Source organism: Sphaeramia orbicularis, chromosome 6, assembly GCF_902148855.1.
Source record: "Sphaeramia orbicularis chromosome 6, fSphaOr1.1, whole genome shotgun sequence".
Taxonomy (NCBI): Eukaryota; Metazoa; Chordata; class Actinopteri; order Kurtiformes; family Apogonidae; genus Sphaeramia; species Sphaeramia orbicularis.
In genome coordinates this window covers 57031952-57049386 of record NC_043962.1, presented here as the reverse complement: position 1 = coordinate 57049386, position 17435 = coordinate 57031952, and the positions used below count along the sequence as shown (strand labels likewise).

General features: G+C 46.0%; 1 pseudogene; it reads left to right on the top strand.

Annotated features, from left to right (window-relative positions):
- Positions 1-404: 404 nt before the first annotated feature.
- LOC115420413 (ornithine decarboxylase-like) lies at positions 405-17184 on the top strand (annotated as a pseudogene).
- Positions 17185-17435: the final 251 nt, after the last annotated feature.

The window sequence follows — 17435 nt, the reverse complement described above, 5'->3', positions numbered from 1 at the left end:
TTCATAAAAAATATTAATATAGACTGGAGAGAAATATTAAGTGGTGTTTCCTAAAGGTCCTCTTTATTATAATAATTTGAGACAGGTTTGGAGTCTGGGTCACATGACTGAGAATCTATTGAAGAAAACCATTAAGAGCAGTAATTTATTGGTAGTCCCTAAGGCCATGGGTTTTGAATGTCCGTCGAATATCCAACCCGCTGCTAACTTCACCTCGGTATTTTGTACATGCATTGTTTAAAATTTGATGGGTGGGACATAAAATGTCCTCCAACTCTGGAATGACCTACATAATGTTGCGCAAGCATCTTGGCTACAGAAGTGGAGCTGTTCTCCAGTGGTTCTGACTGACAGGTGAGGAAACCACAGGTTCGCAGACTTCTACAGACTGTCCCAGTACCGGCATGTCTGCCTGTTGCATATACGGCTGTCTGTGGCTGCAGGCGATTAAATGTGTGGACTGGAATGAGGACAGAATCACAAATGCTGGCGTCTGCAGTGCTCACTTTTTATCTGGTAAGGTTATCTATCTACTCTTCCATTTTCCGGGAAAGCTTTGTTTACATTAGTGACCTGTTACCTACAAGCCACAACCACACAAAGACTACTTCCCCCCCCTACAGGTGCAGTTCACTGAGAGGACGTAGTTTCCTCGTTGGTTGATTATAACCCAACCTTCACACATGGTTGTCTTTGACTAGGGAGAACTTCCAATTTCAAAACACAAAACTCTGAGTCTATGTCATGGTATTTGAGGTTGTGTACATGAGCACAGACTACGTATTCATATGCATCCAGGGACTTCTACACTTGCACTTTCTCTCTGGTGTACACGCTTGGTTTCTCAACTAAATATCTGTATAGATCTGGCCACTGTTTATTTGTCCACTTGGTAACATCTTCAACCCACTCGTTAATAGAACACGGATCTGGCAGTCGGACACCATTTGTCAAAGTCAACTTGTTCAGGTCACATTTGTGATCTTTAGTCGATAATCCCCTTGCACAGCTTGACAAGCTGTTTATCTCCGCCATACTTTCACTGCCATAATGCGCACGCATACGTTCTACGTCATCATTGTGTACAAACAGAAAAAGGGTTTATTGAGACCTTAACAATTATTTGGAATATTTGTCTGAAACTGGTCTGGTTCAAAAGTTATGAATCCAAAAATAATGGGCGGTCCATCTGTGATGCCCTTGACCCCGCCCTATTATTAACTGATATCTTTTGAGACAGTACAGTGGATGTGAGGGGTTGGTGTAACAGAAGTCAGTAAAAACAGAACTGAACTGTGGTGGAGCATGTGGAGGCTGTAGAACCCCTACATATGAATATAGAAACGACTACATCACCTTCAGTGTGTCTTCCATTAGAACCATGTTTCACAGGATGATAACCCTAACCCTAGTGTTGGTGTTGGGTTAATGAAGACAGAATGTCTAAAAATCTGAACTAACTCTGGTCCGATGCTGATCCTTTCATGGGTTTCTGGTGGATGTGCAGCGCAGTACTGACCCTGCAGACATCACAGATGTATTTGAGGTCACCACAGTGGTCCAAAAATCTGCTGAAACCTTCAGCTGTTTCCCCCACCTGCTCTATTCTCTAGTAGAAATAGAATGAAAAGTAAACTACGTACATTGTCTAGATAAATATCACTTGTAAATGTGTTAATACCAAAAACACAGCTACAAAACTTATAACAGCACTCAGTCATAGATAAAGAGGAGGTTCATAAGTGAAGTTTCTTCTCTACAGTTTGTTATTCAGACATTATGAGAGAATCATGATTGTAGGACTGACACATATACATGTAGAGCTGCAACCAATTAGTGACTCCAAAATGATCCAAAAAAATCATTCAACCACAGTTCTCCTGAATCACAGCTTTGTTTCCTTCATTTCTCTGCTGTTAAACATTGGTTCCACTGTTGTGTTTCACACGGACACTTATTGTGACGCACAAAGAAGCTTCAATTCAGGAAAACTGCAATAGAATATTTTCCTTCAATCAATTCGAGTCGATTAATCGATCGGGAATTTTTGCATTCGCTTCAAGCACCTAGTCGATTAATCGGTTGCAGCTCTACATGTGTTATCTGTGAGCACACACTATGGTACAGATGTAAGTACTCTGTACAGACTGTGATGACACCTTCCTAAGATATGAATACAGTGTCAGTAAGACTACCTCCAGATGTGGTCAGGCGTATCCATCACAGCACGTTTATGCCAAGCATTAAAAACACTTCAACTCATTTGAATAAAATGTATCATGTCAAGATCCAATTTTATACTAAAATGTGGTCTATAGTTAACACTCAATTCCTGTTTGAAACCAACTGATGCTTCTGTGATTTATTCTAAGTAATCATGTCATTGGCTTCTTTAAAAATGTAACAGACATACAAGTGTTCAAACCAATCTGTAAAAAGACGTCAAACCTTTGAGTTCACACACAGATTAAATCTGTGTCATCTTTGGGTCTGAGTACATAGACTGGAATCCAGACCAACTCCCCTTTTGTTTGAGTTACCGTGGTTTACCTTTCTGCACATACTGAACATTTTCATCCTCTCTGTCATCAGATCATAAACACAGCAGATTAACTGACCACTTTAGAACTTCAGATCTTCTTTGTCTGTGTCTTGTGTATGTTCTTTATCACAGCTATGGATAATTTGTAAATAATGGACTGAATACTTATTCAGTGTTTTTTGTTTTTACTTTCTTAATAAGAAGAATAATTTCTCATTTTAATCTCATTTTACTTTGATATGTTGTAGGTGTTTTATTAATTGTGTTATTTTTCTTGTTTTTTATCAGATGTGCAGTTTCAGAAGGAGCGCAGTGATGTGGACGGAGTGTGCAGAGAACAGCTGAGGCAGACTGACCTCACAAGTAAGAGATGGAGAAAAGCCCAACTTTGGTTAGAATTTTACTAACACTGGTCTTTTTAACTTTTGCTTCAATCCTTTTGATTGATATGGATCGAGTCATTTTGACTATGACCATAAGAGGCGTGTCATGTTTGCGACAACCTGTGGATGGGTAAACGTGCAAACAGCCTATTGACTCGTCATTAGTATTTCTGGGAAATGAACATGTAGGAGGGTTAATGAAGTAGGTGGGACATGACACACACTGATAGACTCAAACTGTATTTGACTCTACTTACGCCTCTTCAGACTTGTATTAGCACTTCCCTTTGAAAATACTTCAAGTCGTGAATATGGAGAAGGATACTGGTAAGGAGACCAACCCCAGTGTTGTTCATGTTGGTTTATGTTACACTCTCTTATATTCTCCTGCTTTTATCTCTTTCTTGCAGCTCCTGGTCCACAAACACATCAGTCATGGATGTTTTGTTCACTGAAAAGTGTGACATTGAAATTTTAGATGCTACCAAATCCATCAGTGATTTCATGGATGATAAAATTAAAGAGCGTCATTCTGTGGTGAGTATCACACACATATACCTTCAGTGTGTCATTAATACATTCATACAAGTGAATTCTGCTTCATTTATTCAGGACAGTGAAGTGCCATTCTTTGTGGCAAATTTGGATGATCTGTTCCAAAAGCACATCAGATGGTTGAGGAATCTACCTCGAGTGAAGCCTTTCTATGCAGTGAAGTGCAACAGCACCCGGCAGTTATCAGGGTGCTGAGGATTCTGGGTACCGGCTTTGACTGTGCAGTAAGGTACAATCCAACACTGTGGTTTTATGTCGTCCACAGTCTTTATTTGCAGATGTTTCCTCTTATTTCGTTGCACATTTTAAACATATTGTGGTCGATGACAGGGTGGAGATTGAGTTGGCCTTGTCTCTTGGAGCCACTCCTGATCAAATCATTTATGCTCATACAACAAACCACAATCCCACATCAATATGCCTGTACTCGAGGAGTGGACATGATGACTTTTGACAGTGAGGAGGAACTCCTGAAGGTTTCTGCTTGTCACACCAAAGCGAAGTAAGTAAACACGAAGTGTTTCATTGATCAGATCGTTGTGTGAATCGTCTGTTCAGCGCTGGTTAACACCGAACTTTCTAGACTAGTTCTGCGAATCTCAGTGGATGACTCCAAGTCCGCAGTAAGACTGAACCAAAAGTTTGGAGCCAAACTGTCAAAGGGTTGAGAAGCTGCTGGAACGATGTAAAGAGCTGGACTTAGAGGTGATGGGGTCAGTTTTCCATGTAGGTAGTGGATGTACGGATAGTTCGGCGTACAGACAGGCCATTGAAGATGCTCGCACGTCTTTGACACAGCGGTGAGTAGAGAGGTCATTTCCTGCCAAAAGCATCAAATAAAAAGAATACACACATGCGTGTACATTTCTGCTTTACAATAATGGAACATGATTAATAAATATGTTTTCTTCTGAATTCCCATTGTCACTTACTGCTGTACCTGTCAGTACAGATCACACCTGTAATGGATCAGGCCTCAGTATTAACCACAGCATATATGACATCTGTCTTTATAGTCTTCTACTGTGTTTATGGTGAAGGGTTTGAAATCCTCATCCTCCACCAAAAACAAGATTATCAAAAAAAAAAAACAAAAAACAAATAAAAACATGACGATTAGAACATCATTTTAAACACACTGTTCTGTTTTGTTTTGGGATAGGCTTCAGGTACTGACCTCAGTACTTTTAGAAACGGTTTCAGTACTTTTAGATTGTGTTGTAGCAGTATGACTGACTGATAGCTTTGTTTCAGATTTTGCTGGGATTTCAGATGAGACTTTTAGATATCGGAGGTGGATTCCCTGGGAATGAGGACTTTCACATTCAGTTTGATGAGGTAAAAGCATATGATGATCAGAATGTGTTTGTACAGAGTGAACTAGAAAACTACAAAAGCAAATGATTATCTTTGTCAGTTAAAAGAAACTGGACTGAGTAGAGCCAGAATGTTCTCAGCCCCTTAAGTGGGTATCAGTAGGTGTAATTATATATAGCTCCTGAATCTGAACTGGTTCTCCACTTTGCATTACATTATAAACCAGTGGAATGATGACAGGAGCCGTCTGGACCTGATAACATCCAACACATATGAAACCCATGATGCTTGGCTTTAGTATTATCCATATTAATCAACCCGTGTTTAGAACTGGATTCCAGACCTCTGCAGTTCCTGAAAATTACAGGCAGTACGGCACACGTCATTTATAACAAGAGTGTATTACGGTAAACGCAGAGTTTTGGGCGCAGATTTTTGCGCCTCAAACAGGAAACTCGTCACTTGCCTGCTCACTAAATGAACCAAAACATTTTTAAACTCCACCTAAATGCAGATTATACATTCACAGGCTGTTTCATATGTAGCTTGTTTATTTAAATATTATTGTTTTTATTAAATAAGTTAATGTGATTTTTACTGTCTTCTTCTTCATGTGAGACAGGTGAGGTGGTGCCCTGCCGCCTTCTATTGGTGAGCTGCCACTGCACACGCCCATGTCTCCAATGCTGCATTTCCACTATGTGGAACCGGCTCGACTCGACTCGGGTACCAGGTACTATTCCTGGAGACCGTTTCCATTACAGGATACTACAGACTTTACAGTACCTGGTTGTCATAGCGATGCGGCGCGTTACTTCCGTGTCGTTTGCTCAGAGAGTTGCTGATAAACTCGCTCATTGCATGTTGTCTCATCAAGCTCATGCTGAATTTATACGTCAGCCTCCTAGACTGAATCTCCTCCGACCATGGTGTAGTTTTACAGGCTGTCATCAAGTGGATTAACCTACCGCTATATTTACTGTCAACTTCTGCATCTGTTTTTTGTAAAACAGCAGGTTACAGAGACAACTCTGACCAATCAGTGGTCTGCAGTGTGTACACGTCATGTTTTAGTATCTGTTCCCCAGTCTAGGAACCTCAGCAGAGGTGAGACCAAAAAAGTAGATTCGAGGTCCTTTTCGTGATGGAAATGCAAAAAGGCAGAGTTGAGTCAAGTCAAGCCGGTACCACGTAATGGAAATGTGGCAAAATCCACAGACTAGCAACAAGGCAGATGATAAAACAGCAGTATTTAGCTTCATTTTTACACAAAAATGTTATTTCACAAGCAAGGATCTCAAGCTCAATGGATGAAATCAGTGTTTATTTACTGTTACAAATGGATGTTTGTGGCAGTGATCAGGATGGCGACTGGTGAAGTAGGAGATCGAGGGGATGTGGTCTGGGGAAGGCTTCTACAGAGGTCTACAGTAACTCAGGTTCAGTTAACACCAGGCGGACAGACAGAAGAAGGGGGGGGGGGGCGGGGGGACAAACAGGATTGATGGGCGGGAAGGTATTTATAGGTATATGACAGGAGGAGGTCTGATGGAGGTGTGGTGCTGCTCCTGGTGTTCAGATAAAATTATCCATAATACACTGAACAAAAATAGAACGCAACACTTTTCTTTTTGCTCCTGTTTTTCATGAGCTGAACTCAAAGATGTCAGACTTTTTCTATGTTCACAAAAGGCCTTTTTCTCTCAAACATTGTTCTTAAATCTGTCTAAATCTGTTAGTGAACACTTCTCCTCTGCCCATAATCCATCCACCTATAGCTGTGGCAGATTCAGATGCTGATTAGACAGGGGTCAATGCACAGGTGGGCGTTAGGCTGGACACAATAAAAGACCACAGGTTAATCACAGCATAATGACACAGGTGTCGCAAGTTTTGAGGGTGTGTAATGGTCATGTGACTGCAGGAATGTCCACCAGAGCTGCTGGCTGTGAACTGAATGTTCATGTCTCTACCATAAGCCATCTCCAAAGGTGTTTCAGAGAATTTGACAGTACATCCAACCGGCCTCACAACCACAGACCACATGTGACCGCACCAGCCCAGGACCTCCACATCCAGCATCTTCACCTCCAGGATCATCTGAGACCATCCACCTGGACAGCTGCAACAGTCGGTTTGAATAATCAAAGAATTTCTGCCCAAACTGTCAGAAACTGTCTGAGGGATGCTCCTCTGCATTCTCAACATCCTCACTGGGGTCTCTACCTGACTGCAGTACGTCGTCATAAACGACTTTTTTTGGGTAAATGCTGACATTTGATTGTGTCTGTCACTTTGGAGAGGTGTTCTCCTCATGGATGAACCCTGGTTTTCACTGTCCAGGACAGATGGCAGACAGCGTGGATGGTGTGTGTGGGTGAGTGGTTTGATGATGTCAGCGTTGTGAATGGAGTGGCCCATGATGGGGATATGGTGGTCCATGGTGGTCTATGGGGGTTATGGGGTGGCCATGGTGGGGTTATGGGGTTATGGTGGTCCATGGTGGGGTTATGGTGGCCCATGATGGGGTTATGGTGGTCCATGGTGGGGTTATGGGTCCATGGTGGGGTTATGGGGTTATGGTGGTCCATGGTGGGGTTATGGTGGCCATGGTGGGGTTATGGTGGTCCATGGTGGGGTTATGGTGGTCCATGGGGGGTTATGGTGGTCCATGGGGGGTTATGGTGGTCATGGTGGCCATGGTGGGGTTATGTGGCATGATGGGGTTATGGGGTCCATGGTGGGGTTATGGTGGTCCATGTGGGGTTATGGTTGTCCATGATGGCCCATGGTGGGGTTATGGTGGTCAATGGTGGTCCATGTTGGGGTTTTGATGGTCATTGGTGGGGTTATGGTGGTCAGTGGTGGGGTTTTGGTGGTCCATGGTGGCCCATGTTGAGGTTATGGTGGCCCATGGTGGGGTTATGGTGGTCCATGGTGGTCTGTGGTGGGGTTATGGTGGTCCATGGTGGCCCATGTTGAGGTTATGGTGGTCAGTGGTGGGGTTTTGGTGGTCCATGGTGGCCCATGTTGAGGTTATGGTGGCCCATGTTGGGGTTATGGTGGTCCATGTTGAGGTTATGGTGGCCCATGGTGGGGTTATGGTGGTCCATGGTGCCCCATGGTGGGGTTATGGTGGTCCATGGTGGCCCATGTTGAGGTTATGGTGGCCCATGTTGGGGTTATGGTGGTCCATGGTGGGGTTATGGTGGCCCATGGTGGGGTTATGGGGTCCATGGTGCCCCATGGTGGGGTTATGGTGGTCCATGGTGGCCCATGTTGGGGTTATGGTGGTCCATGTTGAGGTTATGGTGGCCCATGGTGGGGTTATGGTGGTCCATGGTGGTTATTAGGGCTGGGTATCATGGCCAATTTCCATTATCGATTTGATTTTGATTCATAAGGTTCTAAATTGATTAATCATGATTTGATTCGATTCGATTCAATATAGATTCGATTCAGTATTAATTGATTGATTCAGATTAATTTAATGATACCAAAGTACAATTTTGAGTTGTAACCTGATTATTTGAGTACCGCAGTCATTCAACACATGACTGGTATCAATATTGATATTAGAAAGGAAATAAATCTGACATTTCAGCAGTAAATTGCTGAATCTTCTGTGAAATAATTGAAATAATGAACGGGACAGAACCATTGCCATGTATCTACAGTGGCTCAGAATGGACTTCGTCATCTTTATTCTGTTTAATGGCTGGAGGGTTCTACTCACTGGGGGTTGGGGGGGGGGGTTGCGCTCCAGGATTGTTGGTCGGAGTGGGGGGGGGGGGGGGTTGGTGCGCTCCATGAATGTTGTTCCGGGGGGGGGGGGGAGCAGTCAGACATCGTCCTTTCCTCTTGCTCTAACTCCATACTCTGTCATAGGTGACAGTATGGATCCAAGCTAATATTCCAACAACGACCGGCCTCCGCATCTCGCCGGGCGGCCACTTCCTTCACACTGCGGGTTTGACTTTGAGGCCAGAGGACCTCCAGTGGAGGAGGTTGCCCCACCGCATCTTTTCCGCGTCTTTTCTACGTCTTTTTTGCGAGCGGACCAAGTCTTCCCCAGGGGTTCACAAGACGGGGCCACCCGTGGTTCCGCGTACTCCCAGTCCTGTTCTGAAAAATCGATCTCATCCACTATTAATCGATTACATAAAATTAAAATGAGATCCATCTAAGATTGAGTAAATCAGTTTTTTTACCCAGCTCTAGTGGTTATGGTATGGGCAGGCGTATGTTATGTTCAACCACCACAGGTGCCTTTTGTTGGTGTCATTTTAAATACACAGACAGTGTGACCAGATCCTCAGGTCTACTGTTATGCCGTTCATCCACCATTCCTCATGATGGACCACGATAATGCACGGCCCCATGTTGAAGGATCTGAACACATCTCCTGGAAGCTGAAAACATCCCAGTTCTTGCATGGCCACCATACTCAGTAGACATGTGACCCACTGAGCATGTGTGGGATGTTCTGGATCGGCGTTTACGACAGCGTGTTCCAGTTCAGTATCCACCAGCTGGGCCCAGAGGAGTGGAAACATTCCACAGACCACCAACAGCAACAACCTGATCAACTCTATGAAGGAGATGTGTTGGACTGAGGCAGATGGTGGTCACACCAGATACTGACTGGTTTTTATACCCCGCCCCCCCCCCCCCAATACAGTAAAATCTTGGCAAAGGAGAGGCATTCACTAACAGATTTAGACAGATTTAAGAACAATATTTGAGAGAAATAGACCTTTAGTGAACAGAGAAAAAGTCTGAGATCTTTGAGTTCAGCTCATGAAAAATGGGAGAAAAACAAAAGTGTTGCGTTTATATTTTTGTTCAGTGTATAATAAGCTGCATTTCCACTATGTGGAACCAGCTCGACTTGACTCAGCCTTTTTGCGTTTTCTTTACGTAAAAGTACCTGGAATCTGGTACCCTGTCCTATGGCTGAGGTTCCAAATGGATGAAGAGATACTAAAATGTGTAAACACTGCAGACCACTGATTGGTCAGAGTTGTTGCTGCATCATTGCGTCATCAATGCGCAGCCCGCCATTTTTACCAAACCAGATTCGGAAGTTGACAGTTAATATATCGGTAGGCTAAATACATCCATGTTGACAGCCCAAAAAACAACACCGTGGTCGGTCCAGGAGGTTCAGACTTTTCTGTCCTTGGGGGATGAAAAGATTCAGCGTGAGCTTGACACAAGCAGCGAGTGAGTTTATCAGCAACTCTGGGAGCAGACGACAGCACACGGTTACCACAGGACCTTCATGCAAACGCCAGGAGAAGCTGAAGAAATAAAACAGCGAATATCATTCCATAAAGCACCACAATGGCAGCAGTGGGTCCAATAGATCAGTACTGTTCTGTAATGGAAACGGCCTCCAGGAAAACTACCTGGTACCAAGGTTCTAATAGTTTTGGATTTTTCATTCTAGTTTAGTTTTATTTAGTTTGGACTTTTTTTTCTCTGGTTCAGGTAGTTTTAATTCGTTTTTAGAGCAGGTTTGCTAATTTTTATTAGTTTTCAATTTTTTTCTAAATGCTTAGTTGTACTCCCCCTTGAACTGCCACCTTATCATGGTGGGGGAGTTTGAGTGCCCGAATGATCCCAGGAGCTATGTTGTCGGGGGCTTTATGCCCCTGGTAGGGTCTCCCAAGGCAAACAGGTCCTGGGTGACGGGCCAGACTAAGAGCAGTTCAGAAGCCCCTATGAAAAGTAAACATCGGAAGAACGTGACGTCGCCCAGTATGGCGCAGCCGGGGCCCCACCCTGGAGCCAGGCCCGGGGTTGGGGCTCGAATGCGAGAGCCTGGTGGCTGGGCCTATGCCCACAGGGTCCGGCCGGGCCCAGCCCGAAGGAGCGACGTGGGCCCGCCCTCCGGTGGACTCACCACCCACCGAGGGAATCGTAGGGGCCGGGTGCAGTGTGGATTGGGTGGCAGTTGATGGCAGGGAGCCCGACAACCTGATCCCCGGACGCAGAGTCTAGCTCTTGGGACATGGAATGTCACCTCGTGGGAGGGAAGGAGCCAGAGCTTGTGAGGGAGGTTGAGAGATACCGACTAGATATAGCCAGGCTCACCTCCATACACAGCTTGGGCTCTGGAACCCAACCCCTAGAGAGGGGCTGGACTCTCCATTTCTCTGGCGTTGCCTGCGGTGAGAGGCGGGGCTGGTGGTGGGCTTGCTCATAGCCCCTCAGCTCAGTCGTCATGTGTTGGAGTTCACCCCGGTGAACGAGAGGGTCGCGTCCCTGCGCCTTCGGGTCGGGGACAGGTGCCTCACTGTTGTCTCGGCCTACGGGCCGAACAGCAGTGCAGAGTACCCGGCCTTCTTGGAGCTGGGAGGGGTGCTGGATGGTGCTCCGACTGGGGACTCCATTGTTCTCCTGGGTGACTTCAATGCCCACGTGGGCAACGACAGTGAGACCTGGAGGGGGGTGATGGGGAGGAGCGGCCTCCCTGATCTGAACCCGAGTGGTGTTTTGTTATTGGACTTCTGTGCTAGTCACAGTTTGTCCAGAACAAACACCATGTTCAAACACAGGGATGTCCATAAGTGCACTTGGCACCAGGACACCCTACGCCGGAGGTCGATGATCGACTTCATTGTCGTATCATCAGACCTCCGACCGCGTGTTTTGGACACTCGGGTGAAGAGAGGGGCGGAGCTGTCAACCGATCACCACCTGGTGGTGAGTTGGATCCGCTGGCGAAGGAGGAAACTGGACTGACTCAGCAGGCCCAAACGTGTTGTGAGGGTCTGTTGGGAACGTCTGGCAGAGCCCGATGTCAGTGCGGTCTTCAACTCCCACCTCCGGGAGAGCCTCTCCCAGATCCCGGGGGAGGCTGGGGACATTGAGTCCGAGTGGACTATGTTCTCCACCTCCATTGTTGAAGCGGCTGCTCGGAGCTGTGGTCGCAAGGTCTCTGGTACCTGTCGTGGCGGCAATCCCCGAACCCGGTGGTGGACCCCGGAAGTAAGGGATGCCATCAAGCTGAAGAAGGAGTCTTATCGAGCCTTGTTGGCTCGTGGGACTCCTGAGGTAGCTGATGGGTACCAGAAGGCCAAGCGAGCTGCAGCCCGAGCAGTTGTGGAGGCAAAAACTCGGGTCTGGGTGGAGTTTGGGGAGGCCATGGAGGAGGACTATCGGTCGGCCTCGAGGAAATTCTGGCAAACCATGCGGCGCCTCAGAAGGGGGAAAGCAGTGCACCACCAACACTGTTTACAGTGGAAGTGGGGAGCTGCTGACCTCAACTGGGGATGTTGTCGGACAGTGGAAGGAATACTTCGAGGATCTCCTCAATCCCACTGTCACGCCTTCCATGGAGGAAGCAGAGGCTGAGGTCTCAGAGGTGGACTCGTCCATCACCCAAGTTGAAGTCACCCAGGTGGTTGGACAGCTCCTCGGTGGCAGGGCACCGGGGGTGGATGAGATTCGCCTGAGTACCTTAAGTCTCTGGATGTGCAGGGATGTCTTGGTTGACACGTCTCTGTAACATCGTGTGGCAGTCGGGGACAGTACCTCTGGATTGGCAGACCGGGGTGGTGGTTCCCCTTTTTAAGAAGGGGGACTGGAGGATGTGCTCCAACTATAGGGGGATCACACTCCTCAGCCTCCCGGGGAAAGTCTATTCCAAGGTACTGGAGAGGAGGATCCGACCGATAGTCGAACCTCGGATCCAGGAGGAACAATGCGGTTTTCGGTCGCGGAATGCTGGACCACTCTATACTCTCCATCGGGTGCTCGAGGGTTCATGGGAGTTCGCCCAACCAGTCCACATGTGTTTTGTGGATCTGGAGAAGGCGTTCGACCGTGTCCCTCATGGTATCCAGTGGGGGGTGCTTCGGGAGTATGGGGTCCGGGGCCCTTTGCTAAGGGCAGTCCGGTCCTTGTATGACCGAAGCAGGAGTCTGGTTCGCATTGCCGGCAGTAAGTCAGACCTGTTCCAGGTGCACGTTGGTCTCCGGCAGGGCTGCCCTTTGTCACCGGTTCTCTTCATTATTTTATGGACAGAATTTCTAGGCGCAGCCAGGGGCCGGAGGGGGTCCGGTTTGGGGACCACAGGATTTCGTCTCTGCTTTTTGCAGATGACGTTGTCCTGTTGGCCTCATCGAACCTGGACCTTCAGCATGCCCTGGGGCGGTTTGCAGCCGAGTGTGAAGCGAGCGGGATGAGGATCAGCACCTCCAAATCTGAGGCCATGGTTCTCGACCGGAAAAAGGTGGTTTGCCCTCTCCGGGTCGGTGGGGAGTCTTTGCCCCAAGTGGAGGACTTTAAGTATCTTGGGGTCTTGTTCACGAGCGAGGGAAGGATGGAGCGTGAGATTGACAGACGGATCGGTGGAGCGTCTGCAGTGATGCAGTCGCTGTACCGGTCGGTTGTGGTGAAGAAGGAGCTGAGCCAAGAGGAGAAACTCTGGATTTACCGGTCAGTCTACGTTCCTACCCTCACCTATGGTCATGAGCTTTGGGTCAGGACCGAAAGGACAAGATCCTGGATACAAGCGGTCGAAATGAGTTTCCTCCGTCAGGTGGCTGGGCGCACCCTTAGGGATAGGGGGAGGAGCTCAGTCACCAGGGAGGAGCTCGGAGTAGAGCCGCTGCTCCTCCGCGTCGAGAGGGGCCAGCTGAGGTGGCTCGGGCATCTGTTTCAGATGCCTCCTGGACTCCCTGGGGAGGTGTTCCGGGCATGTCCCACCGGGAGGAGACCTCGGGGAAGACCCAGGACACGTTGGAGAGACTATGTCTGTGGGCTGGCCTGGGAACGCCTCGGGGTCCCCCCGGAAGAGCTGGAGGAGGAGAGGGGAGAGGGAAGTCTGGGCGTCCCTGCTTAGACTGTTACCCCCGCGACCCGGCCCCGGATAAGCGGTGGATAATGGATGGATGGATGCTTAGTTGTAGTTCAGTTGTAGTTCAGTTGTAGTTCAGTTGTAGTTCAGTTGTAGTTCGTTGTAGTTCAGTGGTCTCTTTTCTTCTTCTCTGTGCTCCTATTCAAATCAATCCCAGACAGGACTCTGCTGCTTTAGTCTCCATGTTTCCAGGTAGAGTGGGGACCAGAAGACGACTGGAAACCACAAGTGAACACAAGTGACGGAGCAAAAAGTGTCGTATGGTGCCACCAGCTGAAATTGCTAGAGCGAAATAAATCGCTTTCATATCAATCTGACATTGAAAAAGACAAAAACGAAGGGGATTTAATCCGTAATTGTATCCGTTTTAGTTAGTTTTGTAAACACACAATACAATTTCAGTTAGTTATCATTTTTTCTTTTAATTATAGTTTTTATTTATTTCAGTTAACGAAAATGTTTTTTCAATTCTAGTTTTCATCATTTCGTAACTTTTCGTTAACGATAATAACCTTGCCTGGTACCTGGGTGGAGTCAAGTCGAGCTGGTACCAGGTAGTGTAAACATGGCTCTACTGACCTGTGTGACAGACCTGTGGTATTTGACTGTCCTAGTTTTCAGAGGTGATCAGTGAGGCGTTGGATGAATTCTTCCCGGCTGACAGTGGGGTGCAGGTCATTGCTGAACCAGGACGGTACTATGTGGAATCAGCCTTCACACTGGCTGTGAATGTTTTTGCCAAAAAAGTTGTCATGGATGATGTGACTGAAATCAGAGGTAATGTATAATGTGTCTGCAGGCCATATTGACTCAGCAAACATTATCCTGTGATGTCACACTATGGGTGCAAAGCTCCTGTTCTGTCACCCACAGGATATTATCACACTGATGGTTCCATGTCATGTACAATCAGAAAATGTGGGATGGTGTTATAATTGTACTAGTTACTAAGTGATCAGCAAATGACCAAATTTAATGGAATTGTCTAAATAAGATGTGACATCAGACCATACTGGGTGTCCCAAAAAAATGTATCCACACTTTAAATAATTGTAAAGCAGGTGTTTATTCAAATTCATGTAATTTTCCAAACATCCTTTTCTTGTTTCGTCTGTTCCTCCTGTTCTCAAACTGACATCCGTTCTGGTCCAGACTCTGCTGACGACAACCAATGGAACCACACACATCACCAAACAGTTCCAGTGGTATTTGAGTGCATTCACGTTGCAGGTCTCATAGTGGACACTTTGTCTTTTAGGGATCCACATAAAAAACAGTCTGGTGGTGTGAGGTCTGGAGAACTGGACAAACAGGTGGATTGGACGGAGGGGTTTGGTTGAATCCCCTCCACGTTCTCCAGACCTCACAGCGCTAGACTTTTTTATGTGGATCCCTAAAAGACACAGTCTACGCCAGGGGTCACCAACCTTTTCTCTTCTGTGGGCTACTTTAACCTAATGAAGTTGCCGGAGGGCTACTCTAATTTAGCAACATTTATTTACATAGCTATTTTTCATACATACATATTTTGTATCATACGTTTGTATGTTGTGCTCTTCATTTATTTTATTTATTTATATATCTTTGTTTTAACATTTACAATACTTAAAAAGTGTTAATATGAAACTATTATTTTAATTTAATTAAGAAAATCAAAAGTAGAAAAAACAAATACAAGCATTTGCTGCTGTATTCCTAAATATTTTAACAATCCTGCATATTTTATAGAATTACTAAAAACAATAATACACACCTGTATGTGCATTTTTAATACTTTGAAATTGTGAAAAGGAACGTTGTCACTCACACAGTAAAACTTCACCAGCATGTGCTGCTGTTTTCTGAAGGATTTGACCTTTTCTAAATTCACATATGCTGTCAAAACATATTAATTAAAACCAGAACTTTGTGCACATAAATCCACCATCCCCGTCACTTCTACAGTCATCACACTGGAGTCAAACGCAGATGCACCTGTTCAGGTCCGACTGCAGCTGTCTGAGCGCATGCGCAGATGGTGCACATATGTTTGTGCTGGTCCAGGATGTGACCCACTTCACTGATGCCTCTGCTGAAGCTGGTCCTGGTCAGTTTAGTGAACATGGACTGTTGTTTTTGGACTGGATTTTCAGCTCTTTTACCTTCTCTGTACGGAGGCTGATTCCCACTGGAGAATCTCCAGAACAGTTGCTGTGAACTTTGAACTTTGGTGAAGTTCCGCTCCACGTTGCATCTTTTACTGACTTCCAGAATGCGCCACAGATCAGACACACACACACACACACACTCGTCTTTCACATTAGTCAAACAGAAGTTGTGTCTCATCGTTGGTGAAAATAACTCCCTGATATATTCAGCCCACATCGTTGCGGGGCTAAACCCACTACCTGCCTGGCATCTGGCTCATCCTGGGCTCCGCCCCTCTCCAATGACAGGCAGCAAACCAACGCTGAAGTTTGATTGACAGCTAGTTGACCGTTTCATCTCGGGAGGGGGGCAGGACACTTGTAATTTTGATTGGGTGGAAATTTAGACCTGTTCTACCAAATGACCAATCAACTTTGTGTTCTTATATTAGTGACCCTTGGCGAACCACCGGTAGGTCGTGAGCAACGTGTTGGAGAACCCTGAACTAGTTCTATTTTTAGAGCAGGCCTGCGGGCGACTCGCGTGGTCCCTGCGGGTGACCTGGTGCCCGCGGGCACCCTGTTGGTGAGCCTTGGTCTACGCTATGAGACCTGCAACAGTGGCTGGATTTAGAGCAGCTATTCAAGGTGAATGTACACAAATACCAGTGGAAGTTTGGTGATGTGTGTGGTTCCACTGGCTGTCGTCAGCAGAGTCTGGACCAGAACGGACGGCAGTTTGAGAACAGGAGGAACAGACGAAACAAGAAAAGGATGTTTGGAAATTCTATCACATTTTGAAAATTAAATGAATTTTAATAAACACCTACTTTACAATTATTTAAAGTGTGAATACATTTTTTGGGACACCCTGTATTTGTGGATAAAACTCTACTTACAGACAACACTCAGTGCTAGTGTTCAACCACTTCCTGTGTTTTGGCTCAAATGTTCATCTTTCTACTTTCCCAGGTGCTGACAGTGACACAGTGATGATGTATTACATCAGTGATGGAGTCTATGGCTCCATAAACTGCCTCTTAAATGATCCCGCCCACACAAATGTGGCTCCGTATCTCCACAGGGTAATACGATCATATAGCACACACTCTATCTGCAGCCAGATGTTTGTCCTAAATGGAATGTTCGTAGGTGGTGGACAGCAGTGAGAGGAGGTACCAGTCCATTATCTGGGGTCCGACCTGCGACAGCCTGGACAGAGTCACTGACACCTACTGGATGCCTGAGGTCCACGTTGGAGACTGGCTTCTCATCGACAACATGGGAGCCTACTCTGTGTCCGTTTCATCAGACTTCAACGGCTTTGACAAAGCACACGTTTACCCTGTTTTATCTGCTCACACATGGAACATGAACGTCTCTCACAGCTGAAGTCATATAAGTAAGATCTGAGACCAATATAATAATAATAATAATAATAATTTGTTAGTGTAAATGAAATACGTACTGTATATAAACAGGTTATTTGTGGAGTTTAGGGTATGGTGCATACACTATCCTGAACCTTTTAAAGACACCGGTCACTTTATGTAGACTGCTGTTATATGTTTAGCAATAGTAAAATGAATGTATAGATTCCTCTAACACAGCACACATTGTGGAACATGTGATGTAAATGATGA